Source organism: Cygnus olor, chromosome 16 (genome assembly GCF_009769625.2).
Source record: "Cygnus olor isolate bCygOlo1 chromosome 16, bCygOlo1.pri.v2, whole genome shotgun sequence".
In the NCBI taxonomy this organism is placed as follows: Eukaryota; Metazoa; Chordata; class Aves; order Anseriformes; family Anatidae; genus Cygnus; species Cygnus olor.
Genome location: NC_049184.1, coordinates 8,787,927 through 8,814,072, shown reverse-complemented (window position 1 = coordinate 8,814,072; position 26,146 = coordinate 8,787,927). Strand labels below are relative to the sequence as shown.

General features: G+C 39.5%; 1 long non-coding RNA gene across 1 annotated transcript in view; it reads left to right on the top strand.

The window, feature by feature from the left end:
* The first annotated feature begins 2,828 nt into the window (after positions 1-2,828).
* LOC121079227 overlaps positions 2,829-26,146 on the top strand; it is an 86,960-nt gene continuing 63,642 nt past the window's right edge. Inside the window, exon 1 of the long non-coding RNA XR_005824945.1 lies at positions 2,829-2,925. This is a non-coding gene — a long non-coding RNA (uncharacterized LOC121079227). The remainder of the gene's footprint in view (positions 2,926-26,146) is intronic.

Genomic DNA, 26,146 nt, shown 5'->3' with positions numbered 1-26,146 from the left:
GGTTTCAGAGATATTCTATGTCATGCTGTACAACAGTCTTTTTCCCTGCAAAGGGGCAGAACAGCAGCACTGGGGAAAAATCCATTTTCCCCTTTTCAGGCATTTCTCTGCACACAGCTCAGTTACTCCGGTTTGGTGGAGTGGTAGGGAAGGTTAAATTTCACTTCCTGGGATGAAATCCTGATATTGCTAATAATTTATACTTTGAGTAACAGCAGGCAGCATTTCCAGAGCCCCTTGCCTTCTAATCTTCAGCTAAAGGATTCACCTTTTGGCTGCAAAAAAAAGGCATTTGAGTTTGAACTCCCATCTAACTGCAAAAAGAATCCTTTGTGGCCAAGTAACGAGAATTTAAAACAGCGCGATGGTTTGCACAGCACTGGCTGCAGCTACCTTCTTCAGCCACATCTGTGGTTCATCTTCCATCACAATGTCATCAGCTAAAATATCACATAAGATCTCATTCAGAACTATACATAAGGCTCACCATGCATTTTTTAACTATGACATCCTATTTCCAGAATTTATAATTCAGTCTTACAAACCTACTGCAGACTGAAACAGCCTGGAAGCTCTCGTTTTAGGAACTGAATTTTCCTTCTTTAAATCACAACAAATCTCCAGTTAAAAAAAAAAAAAAAAAAAAAAGCAGTAAACACACCACTTTTTTTTCTGAAATCAGAAGCACAGCAACACTGTAATACCATTTCCCAATCAAAACAGGAAAAGCAGCTAATTGAATAAGATTTTGATCTAAACGTTGTTCATACTGCAATCCAGAAACCTCCCATTTTCTTCAGTGGATTCTGAATGAAGTCCATAATCAGAAGGCATGTTGGACTACTAGTGCATTTATTTTCTGTTCTAGAAAAATGCCAACATCTTTAGATTAAACAAACAAACAAAAAAAAAACAATCAGATGGATCTAGGTAGCAAATGGACTCTAGTTTCAGAAAAGCTCTTGGATAAAGATATAATTGAAGAAAAAAAAAAAACACTGAGATTTTGGGGCGCTGAAAGCAGCAATGGAAGAAGGCAATGTTCTTCTAAAACTATTTTCCTATAACAACATCTTTTGTTGAAAACTTTGTTTTAATATTTTTTTAAAAAATCCATGGATGTTAAAATTACAAAATAGATGATTTACAGAATGTTATAAGCACTGCTGTAGATAGCACTGCTGTAGCACTGCAATAGAAAGCAAAGTAAAAATTTGAAGATTACATCATTTTTTGTGGTTTTCTTGTTATTTTCCCAGTGAATAAACAAACAAAGCAAACAACTGTGTACTGCTAGAATTGGGAAGGAGGGAAATGAAAATTTCCTGATACAGAGATGGAGCCCCATTGAATAGAGCTGGTGGAACATGAAGCACGTTTACAGACCGTCTTTCAGAGCACCTATTCCCGATGCATTTCCTGCTTTTAAGACATGTCAGACGGGCAGCGCTGCCTGTCCTGATGAGACCAGTCTTCCTAGAGCAACCCACCTGGGAAACGGCTGTGAGGATCACACTGGGATGGCGTTTGGACCTTTGGTCTAAGGACTCCTGTGTCCATACAAAATTCACACTTAGAAAGTCCCTGTTCATAAGTTGCCAGGAGCTAAGGGGTTGTGAGGTTCACCTTTGAGAAGGGGCCCAACAAGAAGGAAGAAGCAGGTTTCTTTTGGACAGTAGAACATCTTTACTCTTGAAAGAGTAAGGTAATTTAACTAACTCCTTTAACTAAGGGAATGGGAGAGGCCAGGCCACCTACAAAGACAGGTAAGTAAATACTGAGGGTTCTTTGATGCCATATTTCTGTCTTCCTTTTAAAGATTGAGCAGCCATCCAAATAAAGACAGCAGATAAACTGTGGCAAATACATTATAGAGTGGACAAAACCAGGTAAACATCTCTAGGAAACTTTGAATTGAGTTAGAAACTGCTTGCCTTGAGGAGAAGGCACAGATCTTTGGGACTAAAAATGCTTTTAAAAATGGCTATAGCAGTGTCAATATCACAAAATATGCAAATATCCCTATCTGCCTGGATAATTTAATTATAAAGCACCCAATCACCATGGTATTGGAATGAATGCTTTCCATTATGCCATAATGAATTGTTTGTGCAGTGTAAGCCTATTCTTTCTTTTATTGGTGTGCTTATTTATTATTATTTATAGTTGGAGAGGAAAATTATGCTGGTAATTGAAATAATTGATGTATCTGATATTTTAGGGGCTAAAATGAGTCTGGTACCTTCTAAAGCATCTTGTGCTCTGTCTATGGTAACTGTTGGGGAAAAGGTGATGTGCTAAATACTTTAAGAATCTGTAGTTCTCTACATTGCCCCTCGTAATAAACCATGTCACCCACTGAGCCATGCTGGGATTTCTTTTATAGTCAAGGAAAGATAAATGGACAAATACAGTTTACACATACCAAGCACATTTGTTTAATAAACAATGCAGAGAAAGTTTAACTGAAACGCTAAAGCCAGCAAAAGGGATAAGATATTTAATATTATCATAACTGAAATTTAATTTTAATAAAGCAACCCCCTTAATAATACAAAGAACAAAGTTTTCATACAGCTAACAGCAATAATTCTATGTGAAAGCTATGGATAGGGAAAAAAGGGAAATAGCATTTTTCTTTCTACAGAATAACTTTAAAAAAAAAAAAAAAGTCTGAATGTCAGCGAAAAATATTTGTACTCTAGGCTCAGAAGTCTGGGCTTGCATTTCTGGGTGGGATGCACCAGGTCCTCTGCAGGTGCTTCCAATAGATGCTCCCTCACGAGCAGCAGCTGCTGGGGAGCAGGAGATTACTTAGGTGGGCTTCCAGGGGGCCCTGTAACTGTAGGGTTGAGCTTGGGGAGGCGCTGCTGGTGGGTGTTTGCTGCCTTTGGATGGGGCTCCTGCCCTGGCTCTCTCTGTCAGGTAAGCATTTGTTGGAAAGAGTTTCTTGTGTTTGCTGTGGAGTCTGGTGAGAGCTCAGGTTGTGAAAGAGTTTCTCTGAATGAAACAACCTCTTTGTTTCCCTCTCTGTGCTTGGAGGGAGCAACCTGCACACTGAGGTGCTCAACTTATGTTGCTTGCTCTGCAGGTGAGAATGTTCCTACTTACTGGCTGGCCTGCAACCAGCATGCAAGCTTCTTTAGGTTAACTGGTGTGGAGTTTTATCGGTGAATTGCACGCAGTTTAAAAATTGAAGATAGAAAGGAAAGAATAGTCTGTGTAAATGACTGAGAGTTACAGCAGGAACAGATCAGGAACATTAAAGTTATGTGGAAGTCTAAAGCATCCGGAATAAAAACTGTGAGACAAAGTAGGTAGCATCCTTCCAAATGGGAATTTTAGGGCAGCAGAAGAGGGAGATTATTTAGAAACTAGAAAGACTTAATGCTTACTGGGAGTAACTGGCTTTCTATTAAAAGTGTCAAAAATGCAGGAGTAAAAATACGCTCTGAGAACTAGCTTTTGGGAGAGTTTGCAAGCTAACAGTGGAGAGGAATAATATGGCATTCATGCTTACCCATGCAAAATGCTGGGTGGTGATTCTCCCTTGATTAAAAATAAACAAAAAAAAATCTTGGAATTTTTAAATTATCATCAGTGATCAGAATAGCTTTTTTTGTTGTTGTTCCTAAGGTAGCAAACTGTCTTGAACCATCTGTGTCACTAGTGGCAAAATTCCTTGCATCCTTCTGTGCTGCCTCACATTTGTTTCAGAGGAGGTTGAGTTCTTCCAAATCCCCAGGCTTATGGATCTTGTTTAGATACCAGTCCACCCTTGGCTTATGGAAGCTGGTGAGACCAAGCATTGGGATGACACCTTGTCCCTCCTCAGCTTTGCTTCACCACTTGGTGCCAGATAAGAAACCTGTTTAGCTATGTTACTTGTTCCTGCCTTCCCTGGTTGAGGGTGCTTTGTGTGCAAATGGACAAACACTTTCATTTGCATAGATATGGCTCCATTTCTTAAAAATAAAAAGTCTGAGGCCATTCAGTTTGGCTCTCTAAGAGTCCTCCACAAAAGGCAGGATACTTAATGGATGAATGGAAATATAGTTTTGTGGAACAATGTTACAAAATGAGGGTATCAAGCCATTTCCATGGAAATTGAATGACACTTTTATGGGCTTTTCTCTACTTCTGCTTTTAATATAAACTGTATAGTAAATACAGGTAAAAAAAAAAAAAAAAACAACACCTGTCAAAATATAGCTCTGTTTGGTTACCTCTGTCCATGGGACAATTTTAGTAACCTGTCAATCAATGGGCTGCTAAATAGCCTCTCCAAAGCACAATCTGCTATTTCAGACGACATCAGTGTGTCAATCATTTATTGAATCAAAGCCAAATTTGAAGCAAAGCAAGCCCAGTTTGTCAATCACTTTTCAGTATTCTTTCCACTAACCACCTGACAGCTTTTAACTTTTCACTTTTATATTCCATGCAGCTAGTTAAGATTCTTTCATTTTTAATTGGGCTTCTTTTATGATTGGTAGCTAAGCAACTAATATGTTGTTTTATATGGTAATAATGGGCCCAAACTTGAGAGCTTTCTTGACCATTCCTATTTGTTGTTGGGAAATTATTTTCCTTCAAGTTGCTAAATAGCAGATGTAGCAGAAACAGTTATTTAATTATGGGTTGTCCTGTTGTTTCTATCTATAAACACTTTTGGCACTGTTTAAAAATAAACACTGCATGCGCTGGCAAATATATACTGAGTGATTTTAACTCCTGATAGAGTCCTTTGGAATTTCACTGCTCATTTGCAGGGAAAACTGGGTGCAAAAATTAAAGGATTGCCAAAAAAGCAGTTTGGAAAAGTACTAGCAAAGGACAGAGCTCAAAATCTATGTTCCAGAGTCACACTAGGCTTAAATCCAACCTGATCAGTTTTCAGTCTTAATTTAGGTACAATTAAATTTCTAAGGCCAAGTACAGAGGTCTGAACCACCATCTCTCAGAACAAGCCAGAAGCTCTTCCTGAACAAGCTCAGCTGGATTTCTAGTCCAAAACTGTCTTGAGTAAATTAAGGGTTTCCGTACCCAAAGCATAAAACCTTTGGGTCAGAACTGGGTCCCCCAAAGGCGATCACAGATCCTGGTGTGGTTTCAGTCCTATTTTCTTGTCTTGTGCAAGGAGAATGTTGCTTTCACAAGTGTAAAATGGTTGTATGGCTCTTGCTTTTCTATTTCCAAAGACTGTGTCAGCAGTACAGTCAATGTGTTGTTTTCAGACAAAGATTTATCTTTCTGTCCTTTCCCTGAAAGAAAGTTTGGAAAAAGGAACTATTTCTGCTTTACAGCAAGTTCTATTTTGGGTTCAAAAGTTTTTTTCATTGAATTCTTTTGCATATCTGTTTGATGGGCTTCTGGCTGTCTTTTGACAGACTGCTGTCATCTGGTTTGATCCAAAACTGTGAAACTCCAGATGTGCCCAAGAACTTGGGAGAACATGGGTATAGTTCTGCAAAAAGCTGCAGTGGGTTTAGAGGCAATCTGATACCAAATGTACTTTTGAGTCCTATTTGAATTTTATGTTGTTTTTATTGCTATTCATCACAGACTCTATGTAAGGGGGAATGACAGTACAGAAGCAAATAATAGTTTCATACTACTTTGGTGGAATCCTAAAGCATTACAGAAATGGAGCTCAGTTAAGCTGTAGGTGCCTTCCCACTGATAACCACTGGGAAATATGCTGGTGCCATGACAGTGTCCTTTTGGAGGAAGACCCTGGCAGACTGTTGGAGTTGATTAATTAATGAAGAATAACAAAAGATAAAAAGTAGAACATCCTTTGAATTTTGAAAACAGCAACTAGTAGCTCACAAATGAGTCCTTCAGGAAGTGCAAAATTATAGTTCCTGTTTTCTGTTCCTGATGGATTTCTGATACCTTAATGTTGAAATCAGTTGAGTTAAATAAGAAATTTCTGAGATCAAGGCTAGATGTCTACTGTTCAATGACATTCTGACAAATAAGTTGTAAGATTGCCTGACTCTGTTATGGACAGATTTGTACTATTTATATAGCTAGATATTAACAAAAGTTTTAAAAAGGTTTTTCATCCCAGGCTGCTTCCATAGTTTGGCACAGATTGTTAATCTTGGCTCAAAGGGTGTTCAGGCCTGGCTGAACATGATGCTTAGCTCTTGTAGTTCAGGCATCTGAGCAGAGGGGAAACCCACATAGCACCCACCTACACAGCACCTGGTCTGTGAATCAGCATAAGACTCTCAATGGAAAAAAATAAGATACACAAGATCATAATTATTATATCAATAAGAGCAGGATGGGGTCAGGAAAGTCAGAAATGCTTGTAGAGGGTTTTTTCCAAAAAGCTCCAGTTTAGCCATACACATAAAAATTAATACTAAGAAATGTCCTTCTGCATGCAACATGTTACTACTCCTGTCCTATAGATCTTGTGTTGTGTCTGGACCCTTTGGACCAGAAGAGATAATAGTCTTTTAAGCACATTGAAGCATGTAAATTATACAGTGGTGCTTTTGTTACATGAAACCCATTGGTCAAGGACAACCCCAAAACACCTACTTGGTTGGAATTCCCAGCCGGGCAGAAAGGCTGGAGTGCAGTGTCTGTGTTGATGTGGTGGTTTGCTCAGCCTTCAATGCATCCACTGGAAGTCAGTGACTTGTCTTACAATGTCACTGATTACAGAGGATGCACAAGGATTTAAGGGGTTTATAGACACATTCACCACAGGCTACCACACAAATATGGGGATTGAGTCTGTCCTCTTGCTTAGTGGCAGTTCTCTGAATAATTACACATCCATGTTAACTGTAGCTGGAGAAAGGAAAAACAAGAGCTTTCCTTGCTCCTTAAGGTTACTTAATGCAATGCCCATGTTCCTAATCACATAACGCAATTGGAATTTTGTAATGGTGCACCACCAGTACTTGGGCTGACCCTCTGTTTCTCTTTGCCTTATGCTGGGAACAGTTCTGGTGGTTCGTGGCAGGGTAGCACTTGTCTTTGAGTGAACTGTGCTGTTGTCTTCATTTAAAATGTTAGTATTCACCATTACCTACTTAGCAACCCTGTGTTTCCACTTCTGTGTCAAAAGGTTCATCAGTGTCAACCGCTGCCTTTGTTTCCCTCTATCATGGGGGCAGCACAGGAGTTAAAAACAAAAATGATGAATATCTTTCCTAACTGGAAATGGAGGGAGAATTTGTGAAAACAATGCAATTACCTATGCTGGAATTTGTCCAGGGTGCTCTGGTTAACACGGGTACCCTTCCAACAAGTAAAATGGGATCTTTAGCTATTCTGAGTGCTTGAGTTCTTTGAGTTTACATCTATGCCTCAAACACCTTCTAACCAGGAGCAATGTGCAGCCTACTAAATCACCAGTAACCTTACCTGCGTCGCCCTGGTGGTACTTGGAGTCCATCCTGACAAATTCTTACTAACCTGCTGCACAGCTTACAGCAGTCAAAGCATTTCCTGGAACACAGACGAGAGACTGTGGTTACAAACCACTTTTATAACTTAGAATTTATACGCTGAACACTAACCGGTGTCATTTAGAAGTACTAACTGCTAAAACTGCTATGGCTTTCAAAGCAGGAAAGCAGAGCTTAACACTTGCTCTCAGACATGGAGGTACTTGAAAGGTAAAGTGAGGCTTTTCTTGTTTGCATGTGGAATGGTAGCATTCAAGGTGGGCTTTGTTCAGAGCAATGCTTGTTGCTTAAAACTAGAACCCGAGAACAAAACAGTATACTATATACAAACAAATGCATGTAAATGCAAGCTGTGCTAAATGCCATGTAAGGAATTTATAACTGTGGAAAATCACCTTTAAATAACAACAAAAATTAGGATTGCTTAATTTCAAAATAACAACAAAAATTAAGATTGCTTAATTTGAAAACCTGGCTATTATTTGTCTTATATACCAGACTCAGCTGTGGTTTTCCTATAAATCCTAAAAGATGTGCATGATTTTGTACACCTACAAAAAAATCATTTTTGTACTAATAACTTTCTGATTAATTACATATGTTCTATACTCACAAAGTTGAAGAGTATTTGAGTGCCTGAAATTATGAGCCCTTCAGCAAACCAGTGAAGATATCTGCAATGTAAACTTTACACATACATGGTCTGCCCTGCCAATGACCTTAATCTTATTCTAGCAGGGGAACACAATATGTAATGCAGTCAGAGTTAACTGTTTTTTTTCCTGATTCCCTTTTAAGTTCATACTAAGAATATTCACATAAGTGCAGATGTTATGGACTCAGGTCACCAGAGGTTATAAATTAAAATCAATTGACCCCTGAAGAAAGTGCGTCTTTGAACAGGTAACACTCAAGCAACCCAAATTATGTATGGCATCCTATACCCCAGGGCTTTTATAACACAAGGGAACACGTGGGCTATGGCAGCATTAGGACTTCGATCTAGTTGAGATGATTTGAGGGTTTTAAAGCATGCATAGATACATCATCCTGAAAATATTTTATTAGTTCAAGCTTCAGTTTCTCCAGGAATAAATATTAATGTAATGTCTTCAGGACTTTTCAAACTTTTTGCTATCTTTGGGAGACTTCAGTTTTTTGGCGATAGAGCATCGTTATATCAGTTTCACGTAAACCTAAAACACTGAGCAACATACTGAACCTTGTAGTTCTTACTTAAAGAAAAAAACATACATCCTTTGGTACCATTCAGTATTAGAACCAATTCTAAAATTAGTGGGAGAAAATAAAGTAAAAAATCTTGTGCCATTCTTTGCTATCACTTAAAACTTTAAGAAAAGTCAGGTATTTTATTGACAATATGGAAGCTATACTGAGGGAGCTGGTATGCCCAAGAGAACATAGATGACTTCTGTTTTCATTTGTGCTTAATATCCATGCTATGTTTTATACCTTGATGTTCTTGATAGCTATGGAACTGTGCTTCATAGTACCAGAAGTGGTTTAATAAAAAGTATCTACAACTCTGACCTAATTCTCTTGGCAAAGTATGGTTTCTTCAGACACAGAGACAAATTGGAATCATACATTTATGTCTATTCCTTTCTATACCTTGCAGATTGACATATCATAACAAATGAAGTATGAAATACACTACTGTAGTCAGTCTTGGAGACCCTGAGGCTATCCTTTTTACAGTTTTACTTAGTTGGGTAAAGTTTACTTCAGCTTGGGGTGTTTTATTTATGCTTTGGGGAGTTATTTATTTTCCAGTACATGTCCCTTCAAAATGTTTCTACTGGTGGTTTTCAGAATAAAAAATATAATTCCATTATCAATGAAAGAAGCATTATGTACAATGCAGCTAAACACATTTAACTTCCTACTGAATAAATTGAGGTGCAGGAAGTCAGCCACATTTTGCTCTTGCTGAATAACTTGGGTTCAGTGTGATGCTGACTTCAAGGAGAGGAATTCTGTGGCCTGTAGTGCAATCCACTGGCTTACATCTCACTGCTGAAGGATGCAGAGCAGCTCCAGTAGCGGCCCTTGCAGGTCATCGAGTCATGCAGATTTCCAGTGCCTCTCATGCTGTAGAGGTAGGTAAGTAACCTCACTTTATGCTGTCTTGTCTGTATTCTGGTCTTAGCCAACTGAAGATGTAAAGGGTATGGTTTATAACTTCACTTGTGGTATAGATAGCCCATGTGTGGAGACAACTTAGCCCTTGCAAAATGGTTATCAGCCATCAGATAATGTGGAGCTGATTATGGAGGATGCCTTGTGATGAGTACAAGTTGAAGAGGTCCTGGGGTTGCTCTGGTGTGCACAGCAGCACATGAGCCCTGTGCTGGGTGAGGTCAGCAGTGGCAGAGTTTATTAATTCCAGAGGCTGCTCTACAAATATTGCAGGGATGTTCCTTGCAAGTGGAAGGGGACGCTCTTCTACCTTCCAGGTACCATGTCAGAAATCTGTCCTGGTACATTATCACTCCTGCCTACTGCATTCAGCAGCCTCCCTACTTGTGCATCAGTACATACCTGATGCATGCACCCCCTACCCCTCTGCCGAAGAAATGATAAACCCACATAATTTCTTCATGATATAGACAAAGTTCCCTTTTTGGGAAAATGAGTACAGGAAGGAGTGAGGAAACTTGCAAATGAAAATGGTCCTTGATTCAAGGCAGGTGCTGCTAGTATATTGTGTAGCAGCCACCACTGATGTCTGGTGTTGTTACAGTTTTCACAGTTGTGAAGTATAGGATATCATGGAGTCTGGCATTTAAATGATAACCAAATATTGCTCTTTATGCAACCACATACACTGTCAACTTTGGTCAGATGCTGATTTCCCCCACTCCCCCCAACTCATTGCACAAGTATCTTGAAAAATTAACTTTTGAAAACAAAACCAAATATTGCATAGAAACTCCCTTAATCACTCCTATGGGCGAATTTCATTGACTTGGAATTTAAGAGCTAATTCTGCTTCTTAAGTTATATTCTCTTCAATTCTCATTGGCAGCTAATGCAATAAGAGAACACTAAGGAAATAATTAAATGCTGTGCAATTAGGGCTACAGCACATCAGGATACAAATAAATACAAGCCAATACATCCTTTCATAGATTTAACTTGTCTTTATTTTGTAGCCTTTGATCTGTGCCTACTGCAAACTAAAACCTTTCAGAGCATGTTTGTCTGAACCTAAGGCCGTATGTAACTCACTCACACTGAGGTATGGCACGTGTTGCGTCAAAAGCTGCAGGGATAAGCTGATAGCAAGTATGTGAAACAGTGGCCAGAGTAGAGGAAGTAAGACCCAATTCTGTACTTTCATTATACTTATTGCAGGTGCCTTTGAGTTTCACATGGGTGACAAATTTATCCTGAATTCCTGCAACAGACTAGGGTTTTTAAAAAGCAAAATAGTAAACATGTTCAGATCAAATATTGAATATATATATATACATTTCCCTAAAACCAAATTGTGGCTCGTAGGTTGATTTCTGCCTACTCCATTTTCCAGAGTGTTCTGTGGCCTGCTGGACCTTTATTTGGAAGGACCCTTTGGAAATGGGGAACAGCAGCACTTACCATGATATTATTAGGTTAATTCCAGCCAGGCTAGCTTTCATGAGAGGTCCTGACGTTGAACAAACCTGTTTCCTTCACTAGGATGTGTCAGTTAGAAACACCAACTGCAAGGATTTCTTATGTTCTCACGAAAAAGGAAGGAAACAGCTGGTAAATGTTTCACAGATGGTAAAGCTCTTGGCATCTCTCAGGAGAGGGCCACCCATACAGATGGCTCATTATTTTAACATTTGGATTTTCATCTTATTAAAACATCTTTTTTTTTTCCTGGTTTTATTTAGCATCATAAATTCTCTTACACTTTAGTTAACAACTCAGTGATTTGGGGGAAGTGTCTGCTATAAGGAACATCATTTGGCTAAAACGTATCTGCATCATTATTCTCAGCTCTGATGTGCAGTGAGTGGACTTGAACCTGATTAAAAATACCAAATGCAAGCAAATGCTTAGAAATATGACTTTATCAAGCAAAGGTCAGCTAAGCCTGTATAGAAGCTGAATTATTCAGCAAATGAAGAAATGCACTGAGTGAAACATGCAAACATTTCTATCTTGGGCATTACACCAATTAATGCTACGATGCTTTCTGCATACACTGTAATAGGCACTGCATGTGTTGTGTTAGTAAATGTTTTGTGTTTATAGTATCACTATAAATGCAAAATACTACTTTTAAAATGATCTGGTCAATAACCCAGATGATATTCAGGTTTTCAGAAATGTTTATAAAACGATGCATTTGCAAAGGCAGTCCCACCTTGCATTTATGATGGCATGTGCAATCATAAACATGCAAATAGATAGTATGTTTAGCATATGTCATACATAAATCCCAGCTCCCCACACAGTTTAGTAAATATCATTAGTCCCATTTGGCTTATGGCAGGGGAAGGGGATGGAAACAATGCCAAAAGGTGACAGAACTTGCCCTATGTGACAGAGGAAATTGGGGCAGATGTAAATTGAGCTTGGATGTTCTGGCTTTTGGCTTTAGTGCCTTATCTTGCTCTCTTGATACTAGCTGTTCTCTTCAGTAGCTGACACTTTGCACATGCACGGTTTGAAGAAGCTGAGGCAGAGATGTTTAGCACTTTTTGCAAAACAAGCAAAGCAGAAGGTAGGAAATAGTGTGGAGGAGAAGAGGAAGGACAAAAAAAATGTCCTGCATATAATGCTGAATATTTGGGCTCTGCATTTTGCAGAGATTAAGTTTCAGCATGACCTCTCTCCAAAACTACTAAAATATAGGTTTGTGCTGTAGATATGGATTAACAATAGCACAGATTGCCACATGGATCAATCTGAAGAGATAAAAAGTAGCAATTGATGCATGTGCTGCAGCTGCCTTGTAAATCTCATTATGGTGTCAAGCAAGATATGTGCTGCCTTAAATACTCTGGATTCTCTAAGATTAGACTTGGTCTCTGCAATTGTTTTAATTAAAAATTAAATAATCAGGAGCAGGAAGAAAGAAACCTGTTTTTTTCTCTGCATGTTTAAGTGCAACTCCCTGTTGATTCCAGTAGGTTACATCAACAGCAAAGATTTGACCCAAAAGCTAACTACAAGTATTCCATTAATAAATACAGGGACAGATTTGCAGCATGTAAATCACTGGAGCTCCACTGATGCCAGTGTAGTTATGCTGATTTACATCAGCTGAAGAGTTGGCGTGTGGAATTCACATTCCTTCTGACATCAAAGATGTGTCAGCAAATGGTAAACTTCATTTGTATTTTTCAGCCTTCTAATTTAAAAATAGCCAAATTGATTTATTATTAACCACTGGGTTCTTATGGCGAGACTTTGCATGCCACGTTTCAGCCAGACGCCACTCTTGCAGCCAAGCTGTAAATCCTTCCAAAATGGGGATTTTAGCTGAAATGCTGAAAACTCTCTAATGCTTGTGGGTAGTGCTATGTCATATTTATAATAGACGGGCTAATCTAACCATATCCTAAAAAAATGAAAAGCATGAGGGACTGGATGGCTCAGAGGGTTGGCAGACTTGCCAACTTAAATTCAGTCATAGCCAGAAATGACAAAATTGTTACCATTTTTGGAAACCTATGAGATGAGTTGTTGAGGTTCAATCAATTTGTTGTCTATCTCTCCTTCGAGAGGTCAAAGAATAAGTGAGCCATGGAAAGCAGTGTTCTAGCTAGATGCTTGACTTCTGGTTTACATGCCACTGTGGCTGGTGCCTTTTAGAAGTACTTCATTTACTGAGTGAAGGTGCCCTAAGGGGTGGGGAGTAATACCGAATAACTTGACATGCAATGTTCATCAAACTTGGAATGACTTCCATGATAAAGAGTTGAGAGCATTACCAATATCCTCCCTGAGCTGCTTCAAGAACAGAGGACTCAAATTTCCTACAATATTTAGGCAACTAAATTACCAGAACTGCTCAGAACCATTGATCTCACTGGAATCATAGCAAACTTTGATTAGAAAGCACTTTAGAGATCATCTGGTACAACTCCCTGCTCAAAGGAGGAATTGGTTTTGAAGTTAGATCCAACTTTGAAGTCAGGTCAGTTGGTTCAGGTTCTTGTCCAGTTGAGTTTTGAATATCTCAATGGATGGAGATTTAACAGCCTCTTTGAGCAATCTGTTTGCATTGCAATAATGACTGAGCTAGTGGATCAAGTAAGGGAAGATGCATTTAAGTGTGTTTTTCTGTTTGATTTTCTGTGGGCATAAACTAAGAGCAGTAATGCTGTCTGTGGGTAATAAATTCAAGCAGATCTCCACAAAAACTGTTAGTGCTGAAGGTATCAGGGATAACAGGGCTTATGTAAACTGGGTGAAAATGGGTGCCCAGAAAAAGGGGAGAGATAATTGAAAAAAAAAAAAGTGGTATAAAGTCTCATTAGGAAACTGGGGAGTCCTTTATGGGTGCTTCATCAGCAGAAGTAACTTCAGGTGGAGGATCTTGAAGTGACTTGGGTTTCAACTGACTACAAGATAAAAATCCAAAAAAAAAAAGTAGGTTTTGTTGGTTCTTGTCATGTAAATTGCTAGTGTCTTTTTTTTTTAAGTCTTTAATTGCAGTATTTAGTGTTCATAACTAAAGAGGCACAATCTCTAGTTGAGATTGAAAGCTGTTGGTTTTTTTACAACATTTGTGTTTTTGAGATACTGGTTTTGGGTGGACTGCACTCTGAAAAAGGACATGGTGGAAACAGAAGGGATATAGAAGGTAAAATGTGGAAGAGACTTAGAAGAGCTAGCACTTGCTACAGATGAATGTCATCATCATTTTCCAGTTCTTCCAAAATGAGAGCTTCTAATCATGCACAGTAAAAGGTATTCTAATGAATTTCTGCTTGACCATAACACAAAAACAAGTAATGAAATGGAAAAATAGCTAAATGAACTATGCAATATAAAATGCACACTTCTCTTGGGACTTACTGCTACAAAGAGTCACTGAAATAATTTGGTAGGAGTTGCTACATATTTGCATGCAGGCTGAGTGCATCCAAACAGCAGAAGCTTTAAAACCAGTATGAGGTATATGGCCCTTCCTGCTCTGTACAAGAGGCTAATCACTAATGAGAAGAACTGAGGAGAGGCTTGCACTGTACGCGTACACAGTTGCACTGTCCTGTGAAGGTGGATTGTCATTGCTGCAAGCTGGCCTTGCAGTAGTTTTTCACATTTGTTATACCCTTCAGAGACCTGCCTTGATTTTGTGGGGGCTTAAAAGCTATTAGCTTGCAAGGGAGTGTGGATTGTATCTCCAAAGTAATGTGGGCATGGGGGCTTTCTTTTTGATCATTACAGGGTATGAATGTTTTGTAATTCATCTAGTGCAAAAGAAGCTGTTTGGTGACAGGCATCAAGTCAAACTCCTGCAAGGGGCTGGCAGCAGAATACATTTGTCTATTTAACTGAACGCAGAACATTTGTCAAGACAGATTCTGGTCCCCTCTCCTAAGCAGGGATTCTTGCTACCTCGTGTTCCAGATAACCTAGTAGAGAGGAAGGCTAGTGCAGAAGCACATGCCAAGCTGCCACCAGGACTCCAACTGTGCTTTGGGTCCTAGCACCTGCCAGGTGAAAACCTTGCTGGCACATTCATGAAATGAAGGGTGGAAACACTTGTATCTGATGGTAAACCAAAACAGAACTGTCTTTCCCAAAACCCTCTAAAGAGACGACTTTAAAGAGGCTGTCATGCTCTTTAATGCATTTGCCAATGTGTTGCCATATTTGGTAGGAAAACAAGGGGGTAAACAACTTCCTTAGGAAAGGACAGGAAGTGAAAGACTGTAGGAAACACAGTGGTGGTGAGACTACTGGAGATGTATGGGTGGTATGCAAAAGAATAAAAGTTCAGAAATGAAGCTTCAATTCCTATAATGGAGAAATTAATTCTGTGTGGTCAACTTCGCATTGCGTTTGGATGGGGTATAAAAGGTTTCCATATTTGCTAGAGGCTTTGGAATGTGCTTTACTGCTCAAAAAGCAAAGGTATGGAAGACCAGGTCTGGGGTTGATCCTCATAGTACTGTTTTCTTTTGGGCCCTCTCTGCTATTAAAATTGTACCAATCTTCATACTGTCCTCCCTATTTCAACTTGGTATCTCCCTTCCTGCTGCTGTACATGTTAACCTTCTTCTCATTCCCCTCACTTTCTTCTCCTGTTGTCTTGGCTCTTTTGCCAATTCAGAAGTGTTAGTCTATCATTTCAAGTGCTTCAAGCTACCTCTGGGGCCATCTCCTCCTTTAGTGCTAGGTAACCTTTTCTGAAAGCCAGTCTCACCTCTTCAACATACAACTTCAGAGGCTAAAGAGACAGGCAGATTTGGCACATTATGGTCAGCTCTGGCAGAAGTCTGTTTTGGAAGAGGAGGAGGGAAAGATGGGATGGGGGTGAGGTAGCTGAAAATGATAAACCTGTTATAAACCTCATCTGTGAAAACTGCAAAAAATATTGAAGTATTCTGAAGATGAATAAATCCCCACCCCCTTGAATTTGTACCTTTGTCCAACCTGGGTTTTACAGAATTCCTGCTTGCTACGTTGTCATGGCACAGATGCTTTGTACTGCTTTTTTGTTCTTGTTTCAGCATTGAGAAATCTGTGCTATCTTAATTATTAACCTGTTATGCTTAAGTTTCATTACCTATATATTTTTTAATGTCTTCTATTGTGATGACAAATGAAAGTGGTAGTTCTGCCACTGCTGCAGTGCTTTAACTTCAGACTCTGCGCTCACTGTGTGCCAGTAGTAATGACTCCCATAAAAGTCCTTTGATTGTTCGCTGATGCAAATTGAGATCAGCAATAATGCACCATTCTCTGTATAACAATTGTATACTGCTCGACAACTTTGGACACCATATTGAAACATAAGTCAACATTAGGATAGGTTAATAAATACTCTGGCATAAATTTAAACACTTGCGAAAGGCATACATCCCTCTCTGCTTGGGGAACAAAATAAAATGTTCAGAACACTTTTTTTCCAACCTAATAGCTTGGGTATAGTCTACTCACACACACACACTGCCCTTTATTTTTCAGGGGGAAGGGCCTTGCAGAGTGGGGTGGGGTGTGGTGGTAGAGAGGGTATTTTGTTTTGTCCAAAACAAAAGCTAGTATCTAGTACCATTTGTAAGTCATCCTTACCTGAGTCAGGGCTGAATTTTTGTGCCTGCTTGGCAATTAGAGTATGTAGTTAAGCCTTTCCAGCCTATTTGCATGTCCACCAGCTAAAACAATGAGACTTCATTGAAAATAATGTTGCTAAAAATTTGCATCTCCTTTTTCAACTCTTAAATACCTGATGGGGGGAGGATGTTGGCAGCAATAACATGAGTAAGGAAACCTACAACAGTTTTATTCCCCAATTCTTGCAGACTTTGGATTTATCTCTGAACACTGTGCCTCTGTATCCTGACCAAACTACATCACTTCACTATCGCAGTAGAGTGTTGGGAGAATTAATTCTGTAATGTTTGTAAAGTGCGAATGCAAAATAATAATTATCCTCTTACAGCCCCTTGTTTGTATATCCACTTCCGTGTGGAAATGCCCTCAAACTAAGTAAACATGCACAGATGAGCATTAAAACAAACCTGTTGGGAACAGGAACTCACAGCCCACCTCTGGCAATCACTGCTGTGCTCACCCTTACATGTTCAATATCCACCCAAGGCCGTTTGTCTATGCTCGGGCTGGGGCAGGGGTTCCTAGCTTCTGTCTAGCTTTTTCTTTGTTTACTCAGCTCTTTGTTTGCAGAGCTCCTGTGTGCTCAATAGAACTTAGTTATAGCCACAGCGTCTTGGAAAAAAAAAAAAAAAAACATTTCATCCTTTTTATGAATGCTCTAACTATAACTGTTGAAGCAAAACAATACAGACAGATAAACAAAGAAACGCAGGCAGTGTAAGCAAAAGCCTCTTCAGCAGGTCTCAAGTCAGCCAGTCTTCCTTTCTTTTGTATGTTTTAGCTAACAGCCCATTGAACTAACAATGAGGGAAAAAAGGGAACAAAGATTTAATGCTACTCGTCACTGCTCTTTTAAAGATATTAATGCTAGTATAAAAGGTGTGGTTTAAAGCAACTAAAATAAGGATGTTCCGTTAAGACTGCTGGTTTCCTTAATGTCCCTTGGATCGTAGATTTGGGGTAGGGTACTCAAGGCAGTTCGTTCGTCTGTGATCATAGCCTGTGTGACATTTTGTTGCTTTAAAGGGATTAAACTAGTTTAAATTCCATATTATTGCTGGTATCATCTTCATATACTGTCCCTACCATGGTATGTCACTGTTGTATTTGTAGCTGCCCAGTGAAGCTGACCTAGGAACTGATCTGGCTGAAAAATAACTTGACCAGAAGAATAAAAAAAGGCTGCTTCCACTTTTCTGCTTACCCTGTCGCCAGATCGGCAGAGAAGAAGGTGATCTGGAAGCAGAATAAGCAGTTAATGGAGAAGTGCCACAGCTGCCACCAGAAAATTTCTGGTCAAACTATAACCTCACAGAACAGTTTCAGGGCAGTCTCGCTCCCAGTGAGATTTACAATGGAACAAGGGATAAAAAAAACTCATTTTCTGATTCCCTTTTCCTACTTTAATCACTAGCTTATGTGCAATGGCTTGCAAGAAGACAAGGTAAAATGAGGATTAGGGGAAAAACATGTATTAGTCTTTAAATATTAGTAATTGTTGCATGTTAGCAAAATATTTTAAATCATCTACTTGAATAAATAATGAAGGCTATAATTCTGCAAACCATTGCTCTGTGACAAGATTTTGGAGTGTGAATAAGGGAGTGGAAAGTTGAAGCTAGGGTCTAAACTGCTAACAAAATATGACTGCTAGAAGGACTAAATATTAATCTTGTTTTCCATTGAAGTGGGTGGGAGTAGTTAGGCCTTAGTTGAGCACCTCTGAAGGTCCCTGTGACATGGAGGGACAGCAAGCATGAGTCTTTAACTACACATTGCCCTGTGGAAATCACTGTGTGAGTGGATCAAATGCATAATACCATGCAAATAGCAGTCTGCTGTGATTGCCCAGCAAAAATATTCAAAACTGATATTTTTAAACATAGGATTATCACCATATTTGGCTCATTGGAAGCCCTGGCCCATGAAGTTCAGTGTGAACACAGACAGTGCTCTGTGCCTTTAGAGTATGACCTTGTACCAAGAGGATAAATCCATATCACATGCTGACACCACATAGAGAAGATGCAGTGTAGTCACACTACATCATAAAGAACTAGGTAACATTTGCCTTTACATTTCCTTGCTGCTTAAGAACCTACCTCAGGATTTTTTGAAGTGATAAGTAGGTGATAAAATAATAAGCAGGGTTGGCTTTGGATGCTGTCTGGCACATGCAGAACAGTATTTTGTTAGCAAGCTCCTAAGCAGTGGTTATATTTGAGGGAGACAACTTAACTTCTGAAGTGTGCACAGACCTGGCTCTGAGGGCTACGTGGCTGTAAATGGTGACAGCAGCAGGCATAGGGCTTATGACTCAGAAATAAATATAATGCACAGGTGAAGTTTTAGGATTCATTTGAGATGGGACTCCATGTAATAAAGACATGGAAAGAAAGAAGAAAGACCTCCATTAGCTTCCTCTGTCAGCAGCGGGCATGTTCTGGTGAAAATCCAAATGTGCTGCATCACACCAGCAGTGTGGCGGTGCCTTACACTGAGATTATCAAAGGAGGATATTGCCCCCTAAAATAGCATGTCCTGCTATTACACACAGCAAAGGGCAGCTCTGAATTACTGCACAACAAATGCATTTGAGTAACTAATTAGCATTTCTGTAGCATTCAACTTCTGCTCTGAATTATATTAGAAACTAGGGACTAGGGGAACTCAGTCCTTTAGGGTGGCTCTAAATACTCTGTTTTTATAGTTAAATGGAATCTTTCCTACGAGTCGATCCTATTTCTGTTAACTGAACAATGGAAACGGTGTGCAAGGTCTGAGGCTGGAGATCTGGGCTCCTCTGGAGCTGGTAGCTTTGCAAGGGGTCAAGGGGCATGAGAGAAACCTCTGGCAAATTGCTGACATGGGAGAACTCCTAGGGGCTGCCCATCTGGCTATGGAGCCTGTGTTTCTGCACCTGCCAGAACAAGGCACATGCTGAGGTTGAGACAGGAGAAAGAGAAGTAAATACAGTTGGCAAAACATCCAACACATCAGGAAGAGCAACTCCCATGCTGCGTGTGTTGTGCAAATGTTGGCACTGGCCTGGAAATCATAGAAGCATAACTGTTTCCCTGGAGAACTGATGTTTTGCTTCACCCTAAATTTGGCCCATAATTAATATCCCCTATCTCCCTTGCAGAAATGATCCATTGCTTTATATGTCGCTTCTTATTTAGGATAATGCTATTTGATGTGTCTGGGATGGGCCTATAATTAGCATGGCTTCCTTTTGAAATCCTTGACCAGCTACATGAGAATGATTTAACTTCCTCTCCTCCCACCTGATTTATCTGTTTCTGAATAGATAAAAGTTTTCTGAGAAGAGCACTATTTTCATGTGACAATTTACCCAAAGTACAGCCTGGCGTGTAAGCGTTTTCTACTGATGTAAAATCTGTTGGTAACAGAATCCAATCTAAAGTATTCTTGGCTAATCATTAATTCATCTGCTTGCAATTCATTCATCTTTATTTCACCATTTACTTAATGAGGATAATAGGGAGCATCAAAATCTAAAGACTGATCATTTTTTAAAAGCAAGTATCTGATGATAATTAATTAATAATAGTGACAACAATAACCTTAATTTTCCAGGTATTCCCCCAAGAGAGTTGTATTTTAATTACAGTTGCCACAAGGACAAATTAAATCTCCTGGATTCAACCTTTGGTTTATGGCATTCACTTCACAGGACTAAGGAGAAAGCTACCTTCATGTAAGAATAATTCAAAAAATTTTGGAAGCTCCTACAAATAGCAGAGATGAAGAGAAGATAAATACTGCTGATGATATTTGGTATGACATTAGTAATTCTCAGAGGGACTCCACAGTGTAGTGTGCCAGTGTAGATGTTCTTTGCTTTTATGAAGGTGACAGACTTGACCTGTCATGTACTAGTTACACCCTGGACAGTCTAGAAATGTCACAAACTGCTAACAGTTACTACATAAGATATAAAAGCTTCTCTTTGGAAAGCTATGGCACTTAAAAAGGTGGGGGGAAAAACACTTTCTACTCTAAGCATCTTTTACTTCCTCCTCCCATATGACAGTACACATACCAGAAATTTTCAGGGGCAGAAAAAGCAATTTTAATGAGTTGAAATTCCAGATTAAATAAGCCAATGGCAGTGACTTGATATAGCATTCAGTTACTATTTCAAAGGCTTTGTGGGGTCGGAGGCTGTGTGGGACTGAGAACTGGAGAGGAATTTCATAGACATAAAGAAATTGCAGATATTAGGAAAGTGGGTGTTAATTCTGCAGTGATTTACACTGGTCAGTATTTACTGTAAGTTTCAGTTGCTAGAATGCTGCTATGCACCAGGCTTCTCCAGCTTAAACTCAGGCTGCTGTATAACTGAAAGCAGTTGGTTACTAGTTAAGGTACTTAAGTGTTTCCCACCCCAGACAAAGCTTTGTCTGCTAGAGATAAACGCACCAGATGTGAGACATTGATCCAGATTTGAACTCCTGCATATGGCTGATTTCTGCCCTTCAGAGCCATGCTTAGCTTGATGCACACACCCTTGTGTTGGGCTCCCAGCTCTGCCGTAGTCCCCCTTACATGTTGGATCCTGGTGCAGCTTGTGCTTCTACAGTAGCTAGAGGCAAATTTTGTTCTTGGAGTTAGTGGTGTACCATTTGGCTGCCGTTGTGGCTCTCCAGCCTTATGTTTTGCACTTGGCAGTGGAATAACCACCATGTACAACATTTGTTGCAGGATCTTCTGTCAAGACAAAAGTACTTGATAAAACATAGTACTATCAAACTTCACAATGATTAAGATTTTTTTGTCCATTCCTACCTGTTTTTATAGAATAATCTAAGGTTAATAGTGAAAATGAGACCAAAATAAATGGTTTCACGTAGGGGAATCTATCATTAAAACACTATTTCAGAAAACTGGGAAGTAAAACAAATGAGCATCTGTGGACAGTTTGAATTCAGTCCTTAGTTTGAAGAAAATCTTCAAAAAGTTTCTAGGTTGTTAATGCTTGGTTTTACTATTACTTTATATGTTTTTCTTCAGAGGGGAATTCAGCACTGAGCAAAAGAAACACTGAATCTGGCTTGCCCATCCCAAATACCAACTGTGTCTTAGTCTGTATCTGAAGTGCTTCCGTTATACAGATGATTAATGCCTGAATTGTATGTTCTTTGCAGGCTGCTGTACAGTGTGAAATGTGACAGTGTTCAAACACAACTGTGAAGAGCTGAATGAGTCAACTGACAATACTGAGCATAGCGTACCCTGCTCTGCAGCGCCTGGCTGTTTGTGAACACTAGCTGATAGCTACCTTGGTTCTTTGTGTGTGTATTTGAGTATGATAACATTGTCTAGTAAAGATAAGCCATTAGACTCACTCTCAGAAAATTTTAGTCAGTCTGGTTTGATCTTAAAGCCAAATATCCTTGGATCAGACCCTTCTGGGATTGACTTTGGTGCAGTTCAATTTATTACAATGGGGCTGCGGTATTTAAAAGTATCACCTCCAGTCTTCAAAGTCAACAACTGCTGCACTGGAGGCAAGCATTGGTAATTCATGTTTGAAATATTAGCTGGTTGTAGAGGTATGAATTTACTAAAATATAGCTTAAGTTTGCTCTCACATTTTTATACTTCCAGGGAGCTTCTCAATTGCTTATCATTTGATTCCATTTCTGCCAGATTGTTCAGCAAGCTCTAGCAATATACCAAATCTTCAGCAATAATTAATCTAGTTTATATCTCGAAGTAAAAGCTGCCATTTCAGACTAGCACCAGTCTGAAATCTATTGCTGCTGGACCCTCCCACCATGTCATTTCATAGTTGCAGGACTTCACCCTCCATCAAACTGTACTTTTTTTCTTTCAGACTAAATTATTCTAATGCAATTCTTAGTTTCTTGCATGAATCCAAAGTGAAGGAAGCTGTTTCTGGCTGTCATTTCTATGAAGAAAGTGCAACTGCCTCTATGGGGACATAAATGCCTTAAGCAAGTCGTAATGGACATATCAACATTAAAAAGGATTAAGGAAGGGAGATTAAGGTTAGGAGAGCCCAGAACAGAAGGGTTTTGAGGGAAACCTGCTTAGCCTGTCTCCTGCAATGCTGGGAGACCCTACAGGAGAAAGGGGATGCCTGAAGAGAACAGTTGCCAGATTGCCTTGGCAAGAATGCTGAAACTGCCAGGTGGCAGGCTAGGGATTTGTCCAGAATCAGTTACAATTCAGGGGTGCTTCTGTCTGTCTTGTAGTTTGTGGAAGATTTGAGAATTATATGAAGATTAGGCATTATAAAGTGTTTGCTAACAACTCTACTGCTTAAGGGATATGTTTCTATTTGAAAAGGATGCCAAATGAAATTATTTTAATTTTATTAACATACTAAGGAATCTGTACCTATGCTAGCTTGTAGTGTGGAGTAACTTAGAACCAGATTGTTCTGTCTTGCTCTTGATTTGATACAACTTCCACGGAAGTCATTGGAAGCCTCTTAGTGACTGCAGTGAGCAGCAGGGCAGGTAGCTATGGATGCTTTCTAAAGAACAAGGGTATCTCTTTAGGCTCCTTTTAGAGTTCAATACTTTATGTGAAAAATGAAGGGATCAAGTTCTGTGAAAAAGCGTGTAATGCCTGTTAAAACTGCCTATGAGGTGCTGTAGGACCTTTATAACTTTTTATAAATAAACACAAATTTTTAGAAGCAGGATAGACATAAAATATGCATTGGTAATATTGGTCTCTGCTGCCTTGTAATACGCAGCACATTAGAACTGCAGGGAAGCTATGCATAATCTTGACTTTCCCTTCTTTTTTCTTTCCGTTTAAAATAAACACTCCTCAAGGAAGAGAGTCCAGTATCCGCTTAAAGGAAATGTAGAGCTAGTCATTAGCACTGGCTCAGCTTTTAGCACTTTGTTGTCGAAGGTACCTACTGGTCTCAAGAGGCATGGCAAGCTGTTTTCATTCTCTAATTTACAGGAGAGAAGAAATGTGCAACCCACTTCACATTAGGTAGTGGCGAATCTGTAATTTGAGCCTTCAGTCCTTGCTCTGTCAATTTTTTTTCTTGGGAAAAATGCCCACATAAAGATTTTTGGGATTATAGTCCAACTGTTGTCATTGTCTGAAGAGCAGGTAGCTTGTTTTCTTACTAGGGAAAACATTTATGTACAAAATGCCGAAGTAACTTAGAGATAATGTGGAGTCACAAAATCATTGGTTATTATGAACATGTCAAGGTTGCATATTTATTTTATTTTTCTTCCTGAATTCCACATGTGACAAGCAGCGTCATGACATGTCAGGTCAGGCTGCATCAATCATGTCTCCTTACATTACATCACATGTGCAGGATAGTGGAAACCACTTATGGGTCAGGTAGGAGACTGTAGAAACAATATTTTTTTACAGCTTGAATGGGGGAAAGAAGGTTGGGAAAAGAGGGGAAACTTGAATAAAGCACAGGACTGCTTTCCCTGAACAGATGGCCAATCCACCCACCATCAGGTGAAGTCAGATAGGGATGCAGGATGCAAACCTCATCAGATGGATTGTTAATTTCTTAATGCTGTAAGAACCTAAGATGCAAATATGTACTAGCCTCAGGAGGGAAAGACTTTCAATTCAGAGTAGGAAAAACTTTTGATGAAATTCTCTAGTTTCTGGGTGGAGAATTCAGTTAGGATTTTTGCAGCATTTGCTGAATTTAAGGGGGTAGACAGGAAAATTTAAGCCCTACAGGAAAGCCCCATACAAGTGGAAGAGAATTCTTTGAAAAATATTCTTCGTTTTGTCTGACGTATTTTCTAACGTGTATAACAAAATACTGTTGAAATTTTTTGTTTGGGTGACATTGTTTTCATCCTTGGAATTTTTAAGGATTTTTAATGTTTTTAGGTGTCTTTTCTAGTAGAGACACATTACAGATGTTCCACATTTGTGAACAAAAATTTCTACCCTCAGTAAAGCTCTGTTCTTAAAGATGAGCCTGTCAGTGGAAACATCTTGTGTTTTGATGTTTTCTGAGAAAGTTTATAATCCAGAAAATGGACACTCTAGGGTCATTTAAGGTTTGGCTTTGCAATAGAAAGCCATGCGTAACATACAGCAAATGTTTTTTCCCCTGTTGATATCCGGATCACAGAATCAAAACAGATTTCAGCAAACTTTGGCTTTATCTTCTTTTTATGGCTTTTTCCTCTTTTTATGGCTTCTTCCATTCTTGTCTATAGCAGATTTTTACTTTCTCAGCAGAAGCCTGATGGATTTGGGGCATTAGGCATTGGTAGCTCTTGCTGAGGTCTGACTCCTATGGCTGTCTAGAACCATGGAAAACAAAGCTTTCATCCCAACCCTCCCAGGCCAAGATTAAAGCTGATTAAACTTCTTTAAGATTGCTGAGCATTTTTGCAACAAACTTAAAAGGTACATCTTCTCATTTAAGTTTTCAGAAAATAAAACTAAGTTATTTGTTAGTCAGATAATCCATTCATACTTTACCCTTTTTTCCTTTTCCTTTAGTTTTAAACGAAGTATTTGATTTTTTTTTTAAGTGAGAACTTTAGGTCTTTCACTGAAAGGATTTTAAGAAACTGAACCTTCCTGGTAAAAACACTTCTCATGAATGTTTTAATGAAGAATTGAGCAGGTTATAGCTAAGAACTATTTTTAAAAGCATCAGGATAGGTGCTGGCCCTCACTGCAAGTCATGAGGTGCAGTGGTGTGGTGATGGTCAGGGTTCTTTTTTTTTTTCCTTAACAGACTTGCTGAGCATTCACTGACTCAGGAAATGCTGCAGCTTGCCCATGATTGAGCTCTGTAAAAATGTACAAATCTAATTTCCAACTCTGAACCTTGAACTTTCATCTCCTGTTAATGCTGTACCTGCTGGAAAAGCATCCTTTTAAAGAAAGTTACCTTAATATTTTCTTTTTACTGACAAGCTGTGGTAATTCATGCTTTTCTTTTTTCCCCTCCCTGTGGAATATATTCCAGTGGTACTGGTTTTGATCCATTTTAAGACCTCCTGGCTATGTCAGCAGCTGCAAACACACCCGTCTTTGCCCAGGCCCATGACCAGGTCAGAGGGGCTGTTGGGGAGCCCCATGGGCTGCCTCCCTGCTGTTTTGCATTGTGTGCTCGGGCACAGTTGGCCATGAGCCTCCACAAGCCTGGGAGGATGGCACTGGCACAGAGAAAGTCCAACCTGGAGCTTTCCACTCAGCAGGCCAGATGCCTGGGCCTGTGACCCTGTCACCATGAGCAGGCCTTGGCCTGTCCCTGCCCCTTGAGTGTAGGCACTGGGTGTGGGCAAGCTGAGGAGAGGCACGGCAGCCAGAAAGTGGCACTGCATCTCTTTGCCAGCTTCTCAGTCCTCTTGGTCAACACAGGGCAGGGACACTTGTCAGGA